This window comes from Alexandromys fortis, unplaced genomic scaffold (genome assembly GCF_014885135.2).
Source record: "Alexandromys fortis isolate MF-2015 unplaced genomic scaffold, M_Fortis_MF-2015_v1.1 scaffold_71, whole genome shotgun sequence".
NCBI lineage: Eukaryota > Metazoa > Chordata > Mammalia > Rodentia > Cricetidae > Alexandromys > Alexandromys fortis.
The window spans coordinates 3,374,725-3,394,632 of record NW_026067954.1 but is presented as its reverse complement, the minus strand read 5'-3'; the positions used below and the strand labels follow the sequence as shown (position 1 = coordinate 3,394,632).

Below are 19,908 nucleotides of genomic sequence, written 5' to 3'. Positions count from 1 at the left end.
CTCTGTGGTTTTGGAGCCTGTCCTGGAACTAGCTCTTGTAGACCAGGCTGGTCTCGAACTCACAGAGATCCACCTGCCTCTGCCTCCCAAGTGCTAGGATTCTCAGTAATTTTTTTTTAAAGAATTGGTATAGTCTGCAAACAGCTGAACTCCAGCGTTCACTTCGTTCCCATCTCCTCACAGCCTTCGCAGCTTCTCCCTCCTGGGGTTAACAAGTTGTCAGAATCTTTTATGATTGACAGTTTCCAGCAGATGAAAGAGGACAAGGCTCTGTGAGAAGTCTCAGTGCCTTCCACCCAGTGCCCTCAGTTTCCGTATAACACTTAAACTCCCGGCCACACCCCTGCCCGTGGGGAGGTGAAGGCATCACTAACATTATTTTCCCGTAGCTGATGTGTCGCTATCAGCAGAAACCGGTAGAGTTCTGAGCACAGAGGCGCCAACCTCCTTTCTCCTCTCAGTTCTCCCTCTTCCGTGGCCTGAGAATGCTCTTCTGTGTCTTCTACCTAGGAACCCTGTAGCTGCCTTCCAAGACGTCAACACTAACCCTTCCTAGTTCCCTCTGGTGCGTGACGTTCTGACACATGGCTCCGTCAGCTTTTATCTTCCTGTCCGCCCTGTGGTTGCCAGTCTTCTGTTTGGGGCTTGACCCTGTGCACCAAGCAAACCACATTTAGCTCCTGACTCAGTCAGGGTCTCCAGCAGAATAGCACTGGCTATGGCACATGTGATTGTGGGCGCTGGCACGCTGAGGTCTGGAGGGTACGCCGGCTGGCAGGGAGTTATGTAGAGGTTAGTCTTGCATTCTTCATCTGCAAAGCTGTATGTCAGAAGCTCAGACAGGATGCTTATATCGTCTTGAGGGGGAATTCCCGCCTCTTTGAGAAATCTTCGTTCTTGTGGCCTTTGATTGGATGACACCCACCCACATTATAGACAGTCTTTTAGTTTTACTTAAAGTCAACCCAGTGTAGATATTAGTCACATATGAAATATGCTTTCATATCAACAGCCAGAGGAATTGAACCCAGAGACTGAGTGTCTAAGCCTCACCATGTTAACGTAAACAATCAACCATCACAGAGCCCAGGGAGAGGAGATGAGAGGAGCCTGAGTCTCTTCCCTGGCTGTTTGAGGTAAAGGTGAATCTGATTACCTTTTAACTAGAGAAAACTGCAGCCCAGAGAGGTTCGCTGAGTTGTCCAAGTTTGCACCGCTGTCAGGTGGCTCAGGAATCTGATCTAGGCTGATCTGGGTGTCAACAGTGTCCTTGTTTTATTTCCTTGGTGGTTAATGCTGCTTGTGGGACTTGGTCACCCTGGAGAGGACAAGTAAGAGAAGAAAAGGTTTGTGGTTGGGAGGGCTTTGGCATTCCTCTGCTCCAGCAGTGGCTGTGTAAGAACGGTGTGAAAATCGGCCATCTTCCCGGGTAGAGGGCAGGTGGCTGCAGATGGACTTGGGGGCTGCGTAGACTATGCAGGCTTTGGGCCTCATCATGAAGCCCAGAGCCACAGACTGGCTTCCACCAGCTGTGTCTGCTAACTTACTCAGGCAGGTCAAAACTTCTGGCTGTAGAACCCCACAGCAGAAGCATTCCAAGTGACTCTCTTTGTCCCCCCACTCTGTCCCATAGGTCCACCCCTGGCGCATGTCTCCAAAAAACACTCACCTGATAGTGAAGTCACATCTGTGCGCTTGTCTCCCCTAGTGTGTGTTTATACCTATAAACATAGGTTACTGTGGGATCTGCAGTTTCCACGTTTTCTAAAGGAACTGCAAATGGCAAGCTATCCAGCTTCTTCTTCTCCCTATGTCCCCCTGATTACTCAAGCACCCACTTCCCATGCAGAAGATGGGAAGCCACGGCAGGCAGATGCTGTAGTGGGAGCTCTAGATCTCATGGGTTGCAGGAGGGACCTGGGAGCTGGAGGGGGACGTGAGGTCAGGTCCATGGAGGAGGGCCGCACCTGCCATGCCCCAGCACACTGACTGTACAAGTATAACCTGCTCCGTGCTTACCTGGCTCCTATACCCTGCACTGCGCCACACTTCTTCTGTCCTCCAGGAGGCTAGCATCGTCACATAGTGAGCAGGAGGACACATCATTGCTGAGCTGCCCCAGTCACCTTCAGGGAATGGCATCCAAGGTCACTGATGGTCCTTAGGCCTAGTCTGCCGTCAGCTTGCCAAGTCTCACCTCCTCTCAGCCAACCTCCAGCTTGCTTCTTCCTGCCACTGTCTTAGTCAGGTGGCCTTCCTGCCACAACCCCCAAGAAGGAGGTCTCTGGTCCCCTGGCAGCTGTGTGTGGAGGAGTACCACTCGTCTGGTGTAATGACCTTCCAGGGATCCCTGGCTGTCCTCCCTAACACTCTGTCTTGCTTCACTTCTCTTTCTTCTTTGCAGCCTCTTTGCTTATTTGTCTAATCCTCCATTAAAGAATTTAGCCTGAATTAATGCCTGAAAGTGATGGCGTTTTTATTACTTACAATTCTCCATTTTGGCTAAGGGTTATAGTTGGGGAGACTTTCTCTGTCGAGAGGTTATTAGCCAGGGTAGCTAGAACCTCCTATGTCTCTCCGGGACATGACTCTCTGATTGGCTTGGGCTTCCTCTCAGCTTGGTGGTTGCATGTGGGTAGGGTGGCTTAAGGTATTGGTTCCCCAGACCTCCAGAGCAAAGCCACCAGGCGTTCCCAGGCTCAGACCCTGAGCAGGAACAGTGGAATGGAGCAGACGGTCACACACGAGGAAACGTTCAGACTGCGCAGTCAGTGGCTGTCTCGCTAGACATAGCTCTGAACTATTAGACTCTTAACTCTTGGGGTACCTTTGTGTGTACCCTAGTCCAACATGGCTTCCTCTCTGGTCTCTAAAGTGGAGGAATAGAAATGTCAGTTAGATTTCAATGTCAATAGATGTGTCCCCTTGAAGGCTGTGTCTAGATCCAGATGAGAAAGATAAGGTCTCGAGAGGGTCCAGGAGCTGGGGATGGGACTTTGGGACCTCCCTCTATGGGGTCTCACATCTGTGCCAAGACTCTGGGGTGCAGGATGCAGGCTCCTTCTCTTTCTCCCAAGGAGGCCGAGCTCAGCATCAGTGCAGTGGGCCATTGTAGAGCGTGCCAGGTTTACTTTTCTTGATCTCCATCTTTTCCCAGGTGCCCTCACAACGCTAGGTAAGGTCCTCCTGCACAGCTGTCCCTGGGATGATACGGCTGGGCGACAGGACCTCAACCTCCACTCCCCGTCTCCAAACCCTGTGCCCTGAAAGCTGGCTGGGGAGAGAGACTCTCGGCAGCATGCCAGAACTTCCCTCCCTGTGAACAGCATCACCTTTAATTGGATTAATTTTCACTTCTCCTCTGCCTTTCAGGAGTTTAGGAACAATGCAGTCAGATCCTGCACAGTGCACAGAGCTAAGGGTGTGTACCACGGGTACGTCAGAGGCCAGTACCACACAGTTAGCGTTGGTGATAGGTATCCCTCAGCCCCACAGTGAGGCTGGAGGGGTGGATGGTCCCCGACACTCAGCCTTTTGGCCTGGCCCTGCACTCCTGTGGTGTTTATTCTCTGCAGTTGCTCAGGCCTGTCACTGACACATGATGAGTAGATGTGTTTTTACAAAGGCCACTTTGTGCACATGTCCATGATGCTTGCCTTCGGTCAGTGGCAGCTTCCGCATTGCAGGTCTCATCTCTGTCCAGGGTGAGCTGTTGAGGGATGTTGTTGCTCAGCACAGACCTCAGGCAGTGAAGTGCTTTGCTGAGCCCAGGCCTTGCTCTTAGCCGTCGAGAGGCCACCACAGATGTGCAGAGGGCCCCATGGCATGCTGGGCGGGTGGGGAGGCATGCCTGTGGGACAGCTGACCTTAGGTTAGAGAGCTTGCTAGAGAATACTGAGTCTGTGGCTCGTCCGTTCATGACCTTCACAGTAGCCCTGTCCACAGTGTGCCCAGGTGTGCTGCCTGCCTGGCCAAGCATGCTGAGAAGTGGCCCATGTCCTGTGAAAGTGTGGTCACTCACAGACTCGACCTTTGGAAGGTCACATGTGTGCCTCTGAGTCTAGCCTGTCCTGGCTGCCAGCCCATGCAATGTCACCTCGTTCCCTGTAGTTGACCCAGCCTCCTCTGACCTGCTGTTTGTTCCTGGTAAGCTCGAACCATAGATGAACGAGCAGCCACTGTGTGTCTAGGGTAGGGGTGGGCAGTGCCGCGATGACCTCTCCTGAGATGGGCCCTTCAGTTCTTTGAGGACATTTGCTTGTTCCCTCCTCCACCGCTCTCATCCTGGCATCCTGCTCCCTGGTGAGTCTTCTTTCTTTGCAACACAAATAGCAAAAAATAAGTAGGTGAAAAGCCACCCCAGGCCAGAAAGAGCCCTTGCTTTCATGTCCGCTAAGCTACCTAGTGATAGTAAAACCTCATGAAACACGAGGCTCCATAGCATCCTATGTGTTGGATATGTGTGTGACCCAAAGACACAGGACAAAAGGGCCTAGGTGGGATGCGTCTTCTCCTTCCGCCTTTTCAGATTCCTCTGTTTTGACTGTAATCTCTGGTTTTGTTCCATAATCGTCCTGTACTGAGGGGCTCAGGACTTGTCCTTTATGTATGATTTTGTTCTGTTTTCTGGCTTCTGCCCTGAGAAGAGACTATTCTAGAAGGCTGTAATTGCTGGGTGTTATTGGTACGCTGAGATCCACTGATGTGGAAAGTGTGATACTGGAATACTGTGTATAGTGAGCCACTCGGTGAATGTGCAAACGGGGCCTCCAAGGGAGAAGAACCGTCTGCTTAGGCAGTGTTGCAGAGGCATGGCATCTATCCCATTTGAAAGATGTCTGTGAAGCACAGGTGGGAGGGCTTGTGCCGGCCCCGTATCAAGCTGGACTCATGGCCTGCATTCTTCTAGGAAGACCCAGAAAGGCAGAGGTGTGCTGGGATGTCAGGTCAGGGTGTGACACAGAGCTTGCCCTTGATACAGGCAGATGGATCTGGGGTATTGTAGCTCTAGGCCAATGCCGCCACAGTGAGGTCTGAAACACATTCCTGTGTCAGGCCCAGCGGGTGGTAAAGGGGTTTGGGTGTGGTGTCCAAAACCATATCTGGTAGGAAACAAGCTTATAGTGGTCCGTTTCTCACAAGAAAAATCCCAACCCAGAGGCAGCAGTGAGGATCCCAGCTAAGATGTGACCGTCCTCACATCCCATCTTCCTCTCTTAGGTTATTTTTTTATCAGGGCACTGACACTCAGTGCCAGAGCCTCTGCGTGTCTCTCAGTTCCCTAACTGCTTTTCCTTTTTTCTCTCCTCCCTCCCTCCCTCCCTCCCTCCCTCCCTCCCTCCCTCCCTCCCTCCCTCCCTCTCTCTTCCCTTCTTTTGTTCTTTCTTTGCAGTTTTTCAAGACAGGGTTTTTCTATGTGACAGCCCTGGCTGTCCTGGAACTAGCTCTTATAGACCAGTCCCGTCTCAAACTCACAGAGATCCGCCTGCCTCTGCCTCCCAAGTGCTGGGATTAAAAGTGTGCACCACCACTGCCCGGCCCACTTTTCTTTCATATTACGAGATTTAGTGAGATAAAATGTATATGCCATGAAACCTACCATTGTAAAGTAGCTAGGTTTGATGAGTTCACAGTGATGGTAGCCATCACTACCATCTGATTCCAGGACCTTCTCATCACCTCCCCATCACTCTTTATCCCCTCAGCCCTGGGGAACCACTAATCTGATTTCTCTGGAGACGTATCTGTCTTCAATAATTCTTAGCTATGGAATTGTAATATATATAGTCCTTTGTGAGTGGTTCCTTTCTCTTAGCATACTGGCCGCCAACATTTAGCAGTCCCGTCCTTGGGACCTCAATGTTCATCATGCCTGATACCAGCTGGATCCTCTGTGTCCTAGAATCAGGCCTAATGGGAAGTTAAGGTTTTAACTTTGACCCCACTTTTCAGAGACCTTCTCTACTGTGACCTTTACTTCACACTTCCCTGGGTGCCCTGGTCCTGTTGTGGTGTGCCAGTTCCTTCTTGCATCATATAAATTTTGTTAGGTTGTCTACGCCCCTGTCCTGTAGTCTGCTGTCTGTGTTCACTCTGCACCTGAAGTGCTGAGCCTCCGGCAGAGTGTTGGTAGAGTTCTGACCTCCCAGAACGCCCCCAGTGGGGTGAGATTCATAGAAGGTTGGCTACCAGCCACCGACTTGAAGGCATGGGCTCAGGGCTTCTCTCAGCTACGGTGCCCTCCTAGATGCACACTGATGTCTGGAACTGAGGTTCTGACACAATATGGCTTTTGATTCACCTTTTTTTCATGGACTAACATGCTAACCTGATGCTGTCAGGCTGTTACACACACACACACACACACATCTCTCTCTCTCTCCAGCATCATGAGATCTCAGGCACTTGTTCTTCTAGTTTTTCCATTTCACAGTAAGAGAAGGCCAGATATAGCAGGTGCTGTTTTCAGACTGTCAGGCCTGAATATGGAGGGGTTTTTGTTTGTTTGTTGTTTTTGTAAAAAGCCCCGAGGCCTCCTACATCCCAGAATGATGTATGTAGCATCCCTCCCTATTCTTCCAATGATACTTTGCTCTTAGACTTAAATGTGCAGACTGGCTTCATCCTGGCCCTGTGGCATCTCTTTGTTCCAAGAACCTCCTTCCCCGCTCCCTCCTCTTCTGCTGCCTGCGCCCAGAGTGGAGCTGAAGGATCCCCTCTCCTTGTTATCGCTACAAATGCTTTCTGGCACTTTCTCCATTTGACACAGAAGGGAGGGCAGCCAGGCTGGGGTAGGGAGTGCTGCTTTCTCTGCTGCCTGGTAGCTGGGAAGAGCATGCCCGTTCAGAGTACTCTTGGGCTACAGTAGCCCGTCCCTCCTGCCTTTGGTTTCTCTCCCTCCTCCTCTCTCCTTCCCTTCCTCCCTCTCCTTAATTTTTCTGTACAATATATTTTGATCATATATTTTCCTCTCTTCCAGTTTCTCCCAGAGCCTCCTACCCCCCCAACTTCATGTTCTTCCTTTCTCTCTAAAAACAAACAAACAAAAAAACAAAAAACAAACAAAAAAAAAAACAAGCAAAAACCAAACACACACGCACATTGAGTTTTTTTTGTGCTGGCCAACTGCTCCTGAGCATGGGGCCGTGCCTTAGTGTGTGGCTGATATCTACAGTGGTGTGATACTCCATTGGAGAAAACGGATTTCCCCTTAGGAATTGCAAATAGCTTCTTAGTTAGAGGTGGGACTTCGTGTCCATTTCTCCCAGGATAAGGTACAAGAGGAAATATGGGGAAGGACAACAAACACTAAAGGCCTTTGGAAAACCCTTATGTGAACTTACTACTTAGAAGCTTCCTAAAATATATACAAAGAATTTAAATGGAGTCAGTGCTCTGGCCTCACATCTTATGCCACTAGGAAAAACCTCCAGTGCCAGGAATGGGTTGCATCTTGTTGAGTTGTTGGTCAAAGGGGTCCCATGGTACCGCCAAAATCATAGGCTATTGACAAGGCTACAACAGCAAAGGTCTGCCAGCAAGGTTTACTGGTGCAGCAGTGGCACAGACGTTATGGAAGTAACCAGCCACATTTTAAAATTTGGATTTAAGGCTTACTTCATGAGATGGAACCCATACCTCACACTGCTGAAGAGGCCCCAAACCAGAGACTAGACAGGTGTTGAGCCCAATGGTTTGTCTCTTACAAGAGCTTACAAGACCAGCGTGAGCATCCTTATCCTTTGGAGAACGATTGCTAAGTCTTCCTACACCCCTGGCACCCGGATGGTATTATTACCCACCTGGGTGGAGAGTGTTCAGCTCCAGGGAGGAGTTAGGCTTGACACAGGAAAGGCATGGCTAAGGAAGTGCAGACAGAAGGGTGGATGTCAGTGCTAGGGGCTTTTAGGCGAGGGGAAATGGCCATAAGTCATGTGAGCCAAGGCAGGGCCAGCTTTGCATCTGAGGAGTATGGGAGTTCTGGAGGAACGATGGGTTGGGCAGGTGGAGGGAGGAAGGAGGCTCTTCAAGAGAGAGAAGACTCTCTTGTCTTCTCTTAAATAATTCCTGTGTGACTTGGCCTCTGTGGAGCAGTAGAGGAGAGACATAGCCAGAAAGGAAGTGGCCATGCTCCCGTGTGAGGGGGAGTCCTGGTATCCCAGGTGGAGGCTTAGTTAGGCAGCAGGACTAGGAAGGCCATCAGAAGCTGGCATTTAAGTGGATTGGAACCAAAGAGAAAGCAGGAGAGTTATTTGCACAGAACTCCCTGGGAGCCTAACTGCAAGCTTCCAGGATGAAGGTGCTAATTCTGTAGTTATTGTGTACATCATACTGTCTCTCCCACCTTCGATGCCCCTGCCTCAAGGTTGTCCCTTTGCCTTGTGGGTGTCTGACGTTCATGTGGTCAATGACCTGCCCTCTGTGTGCTGTGCATCTCCGTACAGGACACTCTGTCCTCTTAGAGGGCCTCCTAGCCAGCTGAAACCAGCAAATGACAGCAGAGGGATGGGAGTTAGGGAGACTGGCACTAGGGTGGGGTGTTCCCGACTGCTGAAGGCAATTTGTCTGCTGTGATGTATTCACTGAAGCACAGAGCCTGTCTGGTCTCAGACCTCCTGCTCTGGAGTTGGAAGCAAAGCAGACCATTGTATCACTTTAGAGATGAATACATATGCCTCTTCATCTGTCCCTCACCGACTTTCCATGCTGGCAATGGTGTGGGAGGGGAGGAGAGTGCTTGTCGGAGATGCTGACCCTCCAGAGACAGCTTGGCGGGGGACTTGACTGAGCAGTGTTATGGGGTCCCATTGCCACCTGGCCCTGGGAGATGTCTCAGCCATGACTGGGTGGGGCCTGGGTGATGAGTCTGAGATCCTCAGGCCTCCTGAAAGGTGAGACAGGACCAACTGTAGGGTCAGGAATGCAGCCTCAGCCCTGGTTGGCCCATGTGCGCACTGTGAGGTGTTTGGGCCTCTGATATATGTGGCGATATATGAGTGACACCAGACCCAGGGGAACGGGAGTTCAGCTTGCATTATTCTTGGGTCCCTAGACTGCCAGGGGAGGGAGTTGCACTATTTTTAGAGAGCACCACGGTAGGTTTGTAATTACCAGACAGCATGCCCTCTGCTGCACATGCCTTCCTTACTCACACTGTGTTGTAATTACTGTGTTAATCATCTTCAAACAAGGTCAGCAGGTCTGCGAACGCTCCGAGTCTGCCTGGCTCATCCCTGTGCGTCCTCCACAGCCCACATGCATGGAGAGAGGCCCTGTGGACCTGTCCATCCGGAAGTTGGGAGGGCTTGTAGACTGTTAGCGAGAGACAGCTGAGCAGTGGGGGCTGGGTAGGCAGCGTGGCTTGAGCCAGGCCTGGAGGGGCAGGAGACATACCACTCCTGGGAAGGGCAAGGGACAAGGAATCTGGAGATGGGTTGAGGGGTGATGGGAAGAGGCAGGATCTTCTTGAGTGTGTAGGGAGCCCAGGCCGAACCATATGCTTTGTAGAAATAACATGGGGATTTTCATGATGCTGGTCTGTTGGCTTTCCCCCCAAAACCTTGAGGAGACATAGGGAAAAACACCCCTTGTCTTAAGGGATAGATGTAGAAGAAAACAGCTCTGTCCTGTACCCCCACCGTAGTCAAGGTGACTACAGAAGGGCATGGGCTTAACAATGTGTCCTGGATGTTTTTGAGCAGCACACAAAGTGCACAGATGAATAGATGGCCACACTTTTGAGATGCAAGGTTCAGATGAAAGAGACTCTAAGCCAAAGCGTTTCTGTCGCTCTGTCCTGCCCAGCCTGTTTGTTTACGTTATTCTTCTGGCTGTATGTTATTCTTCCTATGTGGAACCAGGCACTGTTAACTCTGGAAACCAGAACATCTATAAACACATTGTTATTGTTGCCAAATGTTGGTCTGGGCCCTGACCATTGCTATCAGCCAGGGACCTCATCAAAATGTAGGTTCCTAGGACCCAGGTGTGTGTAGCTCAACAGCTGACAAGAGCCCAGGAGCCTGTAGTGTTCTTAAGCTCGTGGGCTGAAAAACACACACCCGATGTAGTTACAGGTAAGGAAAGCAACAGCAGGAGAGGGCCAGTGACCTGCCCACAGTGACCCAGCACCTACGGATTTCATTGCAGATCTCCTGCGGTAACTCCCAGATCCCAGATCCCACTTCTCTGGCAGTCTCCAAGGCTCTGTGTGATTCTCATTGCAGATCCTGTTTCCGGGAGCTGTATATCTTTATTCCGTCTCAATCTATAGCAACCAGGCTTCACCAAAGTAGCATCTACATAGACTAGGATACAGGGCGTGTAGTGCATGGCCTGAGGGGTTTGGGCAACTGCTTTTTACCTGCGTCATCACTGAGGAAATCAAAGTGAAGATGACTCCATACCTGGAGGCCACCGTGGGTCTGTTGTAGTGGAGGGCACTTCCTGTGGTCCTGCGTGGCTGCGTTCTCTGTAAGGTGGAGCCTGTGAAGGGAATCGGCGGGAGTGACCTGAGACCCAGAGAACCTTCACAGGCCACGACGCAAAGGCTTGGCTTGGGTCTCACCCTGTCCCTGAATCCCTGAAGTGATGCTCTCTTGCTCCTGGCTTGTTCTGGCCTCCGGGAGTTTGGGAAGATGCTAGTATGTGACATTGGATCAGGGGATACAGCCTGGACTTCACACCCCACACCTTCCCTCAATGGCATGACCTACTGTGGATCACACCAGTCTTCTGCCCCCTCCCATTGTGGCAGGTGTAGTTCCCCACGCTCTCTCTGGGGAGTCTGTACTAACACAAAGCTGTGACACTGTTGTCCTATCCTTAGTTGGGGCTGTGTCATCCTGGAGATGTGAAGCCCAGGGAAGAGAGAAGCCACGCAGTGGTGCTAAGAGGCAGGTCTGCTTGTCTCTCCTCCCAGGGTGGCACCTTGGCTCATAGAGATCCAGCAGCTGGCCTGCCGGGGTTCTGAACGGCTCTGTCGTGGCCAGTGAACCTCTGGATGTGGATGCCCCATAACTGGCTCTTGGCATTTTCGGTGTTTCCTCCCCCATGTCGAAGGCACAGCTCTTTACAGTCGGCTCAGAAAGCAAATACCCTTTGCGTCAGATCTCCGTGATGTGTCAGTGACTTCTCAGAGAAGTCAGGAGTTAGCGGACACCTGTCCCGGGGCAGTGGCCTCTGCAACACACTTCCGAGACTGTTGGCCAGGTGCGTGCTCATAGGTCAGGTTAAGCTGTGCATACATTCAAACAGCTTTTTAAACACTTGCTCCACACGGCTCTGCAGAAGACAGGCCACGGGCTTGCTTTCACTCCCATTCCAGACAGAAAATGCGTTTCCTTCCTCCTGGGTCAGCCTTCCTGGCCGCTCTTCCAGATTTGATAAGGGCGAAACGCTGTCACCGTTTCCTTCTCGACTTCTTTGATGACTGGGCCAGCTTGCTCTAAATGGTTTCTCTCTTTGCAAATTTATTTTTTTTACGTTCTTTGCTCTTTTATGGAAATATTTATGTTAGTTTCCCCCTTTATTATAATTAGAGTTTTCATCTGAAGCTCAAGTCCTTTGCAGTTTATAGAAAAGTTATCTTGCCCTGGAGTCCAATTGGAACTTGGAACAAATTGACTCCAGAGTGGAACCAGGCCACGGTGGGTGTGTAGGAAAGACCCCAGCAGACATACCGCATTTCTCACGTCGGATGCAGCAGGTGCTGTGTGGCTGGGCTCAGTCTGCCTGCCCCCTCGGCAGCCCCCCTCCCAAACACAGCTGCATGCCCGTGTGACCCCCACAGCTAGCACGTGACCTGTGTTAGTTAGCTGTTACTGTGGGGCATGCCTGAGATAATCCACTTATAAATAGAAAAAAAAAAAAAGGCTTTTGGCTGTCAGTTCCGAAGATTTTAGTCCAAGGTCCGTTGGCCCTGTTGCTTTTGGGTGTCTGTTGAGGATGCAATATCAGGTTGGGGACATGTGAAATAACTCCTGGCCAAGGTGCCAAGAGAGAGACAAGATCAGCGTCTCATGATTCCTCTCAAGGGTGTGACCTCAAGACCCTAAAACCTCTCCCTCTCTCCTAGACTTCCCACCCCCTCCCCCAAAGCATCACACTGGGTGGGGGGGAACCATCAACACACAGCCTTTGGAGAGCTTTCCATGTAAGACATGGCACCATTGCATGGAAGTATCTGCAATTCTGTACGACAAAGCCAAGCCTTGTAAAATCAGGACCCCAGCCCCTTCTGTGGGGACCAGCAGGGTTGAGATGGCCTCTGTGACTGTTGGCATCAGTTTGACTTGCGCTGGAGCATGTGGTAGCAACAGGAGCTGGGGTACTTCAGGTGTGGCTTCTGGTCCTGGCTATGTCATTAATTAATGACATGACTTTGGCTGGCCACCCAACTTCCCAGCAAAATGAGAGGCTGCTGTGACCTAAATCATTCTTGGTTTGAAGTATCTGCAATCCAAACTTTAGCTATATAATATATTTTTTGGAGACCTGAATATATAATATATTATGTAGTTACATAATATATGTTTTATATATTACATATATGGTATATATAATATGTATGTATTCACAAACATAATGTTAAGACTGACTTTTGGTTTTTTTATTTTTTGTTTTTTATATAGAAGGTTATACAGAAGCAAAATTTTCAAATCTTGTACATGTGTTTTTGCGTTTCGCTAAATTCTGCCTTAATGATACTGTAAAGTGCGTCTGAAAACAGGAACGCATCAGCATGACTAGTCCTCAGTTCCACATTTCACCACGGAAGCCCTCGGGGCGGCCGAGCAGCGTTGAGAAGGCGTGGACACACTTGGCAGCTGTGAGCTGATTTGGTCTCTTGCCCCTGCCACCCCCTCAGTGTTGCCTTTAGTGACTGTGGAGTTTCTCTTCCTGGGACTCAGAAATGAACAAGCAAGCCTTCAAGGATCTTGTCCCCTCATGGGAGGCCTTATTACAGGGACTTTCCTAAGTGCCAGGTCCATGGGCACTCTGCTATGCCCACCATGGTGGCCTTCCCATGAAGGGCACCCTCACCCTCAGACTGCTGCTGCTTCCCGTCCTACCCTCCATGTGCCGGCTGATTTTACGTCAACTTGACACAAGTTAGAGCCGTTTGAGAGGAGGGAGAGAACTGAGAAAATGCCTCCGTAAGATCAGCTGCAGGAAAGCCTGTAGAGCATTTTCTTAATGATTGATGGGAGCGGGCCCAGCCCATTGTGGGTGGTGCTGTCCCAGGCTGGTGGTTCTGGGTTCTATAAGAAAGCAGGCTAAGCAAGCCAGGGGGAGCAAGCCAGTAAGCAGCACCCCTCCACGGCCTCTGCATCAGCTCCTGCCTACAGGACCCTGCCTGTTTGAGTTCCTTTCCTGACTTCCCTCAGTCATGGACTGTTGCCTGGAGGTGGAAGCAGAATAAACCTTTCCTCTCCAAGTTGCTTTGGTCATGGTGTTTCACCACAGCAGTAGTAACCCTGACTAAGACATCCCGCATATCCCTGCTCTCCCAGCGTTTGTGGTCACCATCCTCTCCAGGGACCTGTTCTCCATGGTCTGTCAATGCTGGGAACTTTGGAAGTCCTAGTTCCAGCTTTCCCCAGCTACCCTGTACCTTGGCCCTGCTGCCCCCACCACCAGCTCAGGACAGCTGCACCTCATTTGTGTCAGAGTGGCAGTCCTAAATCCAGTTCATGATTCCAGTCTGCTTCCTTGTCTGGGTGACTATCTCGTCACCTAACTAGTCCCTGAACCAATGCTGGGGCTCACATTGTATATATCATCTGTATCTACGTGTGTGTGTGTGTGTCTGTTTGTCTGTCTGTCTGTCTGTCTGTCTATCTACTGCTTCCTACTATTCATATATCTGGCAACTCTCCCTATGACCCTCCAGCTGCCTCCCCTGGCTTCCCTGCCTGCCCTGCTCTGCCACCTCCTCTTTCCCGGGTCTCCTCCACCAGGGTGGGTAGCTTTTGGTTCCTCTGCCTAGCCTCAGGCTGCATCCTCTCTCTGGATCTGTTGCTTCTGCCTTCTCCAAAGCAACCTTTGTTTCAGATTTAAGCAGGAAGAAGCTCCGCCTGTGAGGGGATCTCCTCAGGGCCATTGTCCCCCTTCTCACCATTCCTTGCCCCTCTCCCGACTGGTGGAGAACGCAGGCTTGCCGGGAGTTTGAGTCATCTTCTACTGTTTCTGTCCTCCCTGGGCTACAGTATGAATGGAGGCTCTAGCACGGTTTCTCTTTTCTCTCTCTTACTTCCTTATGTGCGTGCCAACTCCCTCTACCTCCCACAATGCTTTGCAGCTTCATTCTACTGGTGATAACGTGTCTCTTTACTGCGTTCCCACCTTCCCGTAGTCTTCTCTGTATGTATCCATGTCCAGATCCCCTCTTCTTAGGCCTATCCTAAGCCTGTGTGACCCCATCAACTAAGGCTCAAGGAGATCTGTAGAAGGGCACATGTGAGCCTCTGGCAACATGATAGATACCCACTGCATTTGTGATAGGAGTGTGGGGGGGGGGGTGTGACTCATACTTCGTCACTTGGGCTAGAGTTAGCTTGAGTCCGTAGATGGGAAATTGGCCTCCCTCTGAGACCTCGGCCTCCCATAAGCATGTTGCCAGCAATGGAGTGCTTCTCCAGTGTCTGTGTGAGGATGTGGTGCCAAGTCACATGGTCTTATTTAAAGAGAGAGGTCTTATACCTCATCCTACATGTCCTGCCTCACAGAGAGCACTCTCCTGTTTTATTGTGTCCCTGTTCCCTTGTAGGAAACAAACTGGTATATTCCAAGACTCAGGCATTTCTGCTCTTCTGAGCTGTTGAACTAACAGGCAGGCACGTGCCTGTTTTGCGTTAGAGGGGAGTGCCTTACACTGCTGGATTTTGATGTGTCTGGAAGTTCTTTGTTGCCCTGGCCCTCCTGACCCGTCTGGCTTTTGGCCATGCGCAGAGTCTCTGAATCAGCATTTGGAGTGGCTTGGAAGGCAGCAGCGTCAGCTGGGCCAGGCCTACAGGTGGAGAAGCCTGAGTCTGTGGTTCCATATTTAGCCTGGAATCTACTCTTGCTGCTCTGATGCCGTTAACAGACAGAAATGGTGGAACTCTGGCCCCCAGCCAGGACAGCCTGCTGCACATCCAGGGCATGAGGTCCAACTGGAGACTACCTTCCCAATCCTGGGATGAGGCCAGGGTCCTCTTCTTGTAGAGACAGAAACCAGGCCCAGAGCTGTGGCTTGTCCAAGGTCACAGTTAACTGATAGCAGAGACACTAGATCTAAGTTTCTGGCCACCAAACCCCTAGTTTTCCTTGGAACCAGGAATCTGTGTTGTCATCTGGTATAGGAGTCCCTTCTGTTTGTGTGTTGCTTTCATTGGTTAATGAATAAAGAAACTGCCTTGGCCTAGCTGATAGGGCAGAACTTAGGTAGGCAGGGAAGACAAAACTGAATGCTGGGAGGAAGAAAGGCAGAGTAGGGGAGAGACACCATGGAGCCACCAGAGACAGACATGCTGAATCTTTCCCGGTAAACCACTGCCATGTGGCCATACACAGATTAATAGAAATGGGTTAAACTGAGATGTAAGAGTTAGCCAATAAGAAGTTAGAGCTAATGGGCCAAGCAGTGATTTAATTAATACAGTTTCTGTGTGATTATTTTAGGGCTAAGTTAGCCAGGTTGCTGGGACAAACAAGCCCTCTCCTTGCAACAGTCATCAGTGGGGGAGGGGGGTCCTCCAGGAGCCATCCCTGACCTAGAAGGGCACCCCCAGCAGCACCCACACTGGGAAAAGACAGAACTCCTTTCCAGGTGTTGTCTTGCCTTCTTTCTGTACGTCTTTGGGTTCCCAGTGTTCGGGCCATTCTTTATTCTCTGTCTCCCTTGTTAAAACTCAGGGTTAGTCATTTACATCATAGTATGAATTCCAGCCTCTTTCCAGGGGAACCTGGGCAGTAACCCTAGAACAAGGGCAGGCAGTACCTCCTACTACTCCATGGTTGTCACCTGGTACTCATCACCTTGTTGGCTTCTCCTGGGATGTCAGGGAGGCAAGAGGGTGGTCTGTGTTCCCTCTGGATTCCTCTGCTGATCCTCTCCATTGTGGGCTTCAGGCGCTATTCCCATTCTTGTCCCAGTTAGCCTGGGTGCCAGAGACTAAATTACCATAAAGCCCTCCAGCTGCCAGGCAGCAAACTCCCTGAGGAGACTGGAAAATGCTCTTGAATCCCATGTCCATGTGGACTAGAAGCAAGAGCAGAGGCTAGACCGAACCTGAAGTTAGAGCATCAGTACCGGCATGGATTAGAATGCCCTGGAGCCTACAGCTCAGGCTGTGTGACAGGCAGCTCTCATCACTGTTACAGTTGGAGGGGACAGGAAGGGCTTGTGGTGCTGAGGATGCAATTAGCAGGTGGTGACCAGCCTGATGAAGCTGTCAGCACAGCAGAGCTCAAGCCTGCTGCTCACTCGCTCGCTTGGCTCTGTGCCCCAAAGAAAGGGAACAAAGGGGAGATGCCAGGTTCCCAGGCCCACTCTTGATCTGCTGGCTAACTACTATGGGTCAGGGAGTGGTGACGCGGATTCTGAGTGGCCCTGAAGCAGGTGGAGCCGCAGCCAGACTGGTTGGCCCCACTGAACCCCAGCCTACAACCTGCCCCAGAGGAAAAGGCACCAACCACAAATGACCCTCCTGAAGCTGTCACTTCCATCCTGGGAATTCTCAGTGGCCAGAGGAGCTGGTGTTATGTGCCAGTGGGAGCTGGCATCTCTCAGGGCTCAGAAGGAGTTCTGGAGGAGGTCTCTTGTGGTAGTATGCCATGGGCAGAAATGTGTGAGAAACCATCAGTAATGAGCCTGGAATCCTGTACGGCTCCAGGAGTCCCCTGGAAGACTGGAGAAAGGGGCAGGTTTGCAGTACTTGGAAAGGACTCAGATGAAGCCATGCAAAGTTATCTAGGTTGTTATTATTGTTGCTATTAGTATTTTCTTAATATGTTGCTCAGGTATAAGTTGAAATATAATTATAGCTTAGATTTATTTCCATATTCTTCAACTAAAGGAGTTTTTTTTTTAAGTGTTTGTCCTCCTATATAGGTAAGAAAAAGAGTGGACACTGAAGGTGATCAGCAGAGATGAGGGATCAAAGGTGGGTCTCAGCCTCAGGCGTGTCCTGCTCTTTTCCTGAATGTCCATTATTTAGTTAAGTGCCATTTAACAGAAGCTTCTGGAAAAATCATGGCTAAACCACTGTTTTCTACCAGTCAGATGTGGCCCAGAGGTGCATGCATGCTGTGTCAAAGGCTCCCCTCAACCTCCAGTCACATGACCTGTCTTCCCTTCCTAAAGTGTGTGCTGGACAGTGTATTTGGATCAGAGAATCCAGACAGCACCCTGTATTGCTACACACACACACACACACACACACACACACACACACACGTACATGTAGATATACACACATACACACACACAGGACAACAAGCTCAGTTTGAAGTTCTTACTTCGAGTAAGAAAGGCTTTTGTTTTCTTGCCTGGGCCCCATAACTTCTGTATGAACTACTTACCCAAGACCCCACAGTTGAGACTATGCCCCACATTGCCACCCTCGGGAGTTGTCAGCTGGCCTGGCAGCAGTGGGCAGAGGCTACAGCATGGCTGTCTGTAGAGTGGCAGTTACACAGCAGGTAGCTAGCTGAGTCAGGACCGAAAATTGTGAAACGAACCCTCTCACATTCTGTAACTCTTCCTCTCCACCTGTCTCCGCCATCATCTGGGCTTTGGCGTGCTCGCCTCGTCTAGAAATGCCAGATATATGCTACCTTGCTGGCAGACCTGGAACCCACAAACCCTCATAGATTGCTGCACTTTATGCCCCTCTGAGGTTGGTTTACTCTGAGCTCCCGTGTGGCCTTGTTTCCCATGGGGACTTCCCTTGTTCTTTTGTGACTCCTCCTTACCTGGCTGGCAGTCAACTGAGTTGGTGCAATGAGTCCTGGGTTCCAGTAGAAAACCGTGGGATGAACCGAAGAATTTCCCATGAACCCAATAAGGGCCAAGTGTGGTTGATGCCAGCACTACCTCCTAAAACTGACCATCTCTAAAATGGGGACACAGGATGCTTGCCCAAAGAGTGCATCTCAGGGCCTTTGCATAGCTTGCAATGCCGATTTCTGGTTTGGTGCCTGTTCCGACTACCTAGGAACCAGGGTCAGTATGTGCACACATGGAGCTGTCACATATGCAGTGTATTTGTGCACAAATGGTGTTTGTGCTGGAGCTGCTGTGACAAAGAGCAACGTTCATCTTAAACAACCCCCCGCTGACGTTTTACCGCAACAGGCTGGAAGGTCAGGTTTGGGACTCTGCACCAAGGTCTCCCTAGCTTCTGGTACTTTGCTGACCAACTTTCATGGGCCTTGGATTCCTGTTTTGTCTTAAGCGGGGTATCACTATTTAGTTCAGACTGGCACTGAGCTCGGTATCCTCCTGCCGCTGCCTCCCTAGGTTGGGATTACAAGCATGTACCAGCCACTGTGTCTGGTTGTCCTCTGGCTTCTGATGTCACCTGTCTGCTCTCCTCTGTCCATGGCTTCTTCCTGTGTGTGTGAGTCTGCCTCAGTGTCCCTTTTTGTCAGGACACCCGTCATAGGAAGACTGAGGGTGGAACTTACCGAGGATCACACAGGCTCCACCTGGGCATGTATTCTGGGGCTCTAGGCAAGATTTGGTGACATGTTCTTGACACGTTGTCTTTGGCTTTCTCCTTGCTACCCTAAAGGTATCCTGAAGGACAAAGCCATGCCTCCATTCACCTTGGTAGCATGGGGTCTAGATGTTGCCTAGCAGATGCTGAACCAGTGACAGATATTTAAGGACTGGACCAGAGTCAAAATTTCCTTTGAAGCTGGGCGGTGGTGGCGCACGCCTTTAATCCCAACACTGAGGGAGGCAGAGGCAGGCAGATCTCTGAGTTTGAGGCCAAGCCTGGCCTACAGAGTAAGTTCCAAGACAGCCAGAGATACACAGAGAAACCCTGTCACAAAAAAAAAAAAAAGAAAAAAAAAAAGAATTCCTTTGAATTCTAATAGCTCAGTGTCCCCAATCTAGTCTTGGCGTGTCTCTGCACCCCAGACTGGAATGTTGAGTGTTTTCCTGGCCATCCACCCTCTCCTGGATGGTGCCAGACAAGGTGGACATGTCTGCCCTTCTCTTCTTACAGAGAAATTGGTTCTCTCCTTTCCCCCGTTCTTTCTGAGCAGCCCAAGTGGCTTCCTGTGGCAGCAATCCCAGAGCGGCTTGTCCCATATCAGTGATATTTCCTATACAGGTGGGTCCCTAGGGAGACAGCCAATCTCACTGAAATCAGAGAGTCACTTCCTCGCTCTTGGCTAGCAGATGAGGCACTCCTGCAGGCACTGGTCTCGATGCTGGGCAGATATGCTCTGGCTAGAACCATCCTTCCGGCTTGAACCCTGTAGGAGCATCTCAGCTCTATTGAACTGAGACTTACCCTCTCCACTACTGCTTTAGGTCCACTTTTTATCCATCTCTAAGAGAAGAAAAGAACAGGATTTTCTTTTTCTAAGAAGCCACAAGGCCATGACCACATTAATCTGTGTTCATGTTGGGGCAGAGGGGTGGTGAGGGTGGGCATAGCTGTAATTCTAAGCTCATAAAAGAGCCGTGTGTTATCTATCATCTTAACAGTGACCCACAAGACAGATAGGTATCTTCTGAACCCATGGACTCTGGAAGGGTGCACTAGGCTCAATGACAGCTGAGGTCCCACTCAGCAAGGACGTTGCTAATCAGTATATAGGTGACATGCTGAAGATGCTCTCAGGGGCCGTCCCGTACAGAGAGTCGTGAGAGCACCAGGGAACAACTAGTGGCCTGTGTGTAAGCCT

General features: G+C 50.5%; 1 protein-coding gene across 4 annotated transcripts in view; it reads left to right on the top strand.

The window, feature by feature from the left end:
* Ctif (cap binding complex dependent translation initiation factor) overlaps positions 1-19,908 on the top strand; it is a 241,271-nt gene that overhangs the window by 27,459 nt on the left and 193,904 nt on the right. The window contains exon 1 of one of the 4 annotated variants that reach the window (XM_050151594.1): positions 4,163-4,302. The exons of the other annotated variants lie outside the window; for them this stretch is intronic. The gene's annotated coding sequence lies outside the window, so the exon portion shown is untranslated. Of the gene's footprint in view, positions 1-4,162; positions 4,303-19,908 lie in introns of those variants that run through there. 4 annotated transcript variants of the gene reach the window in all.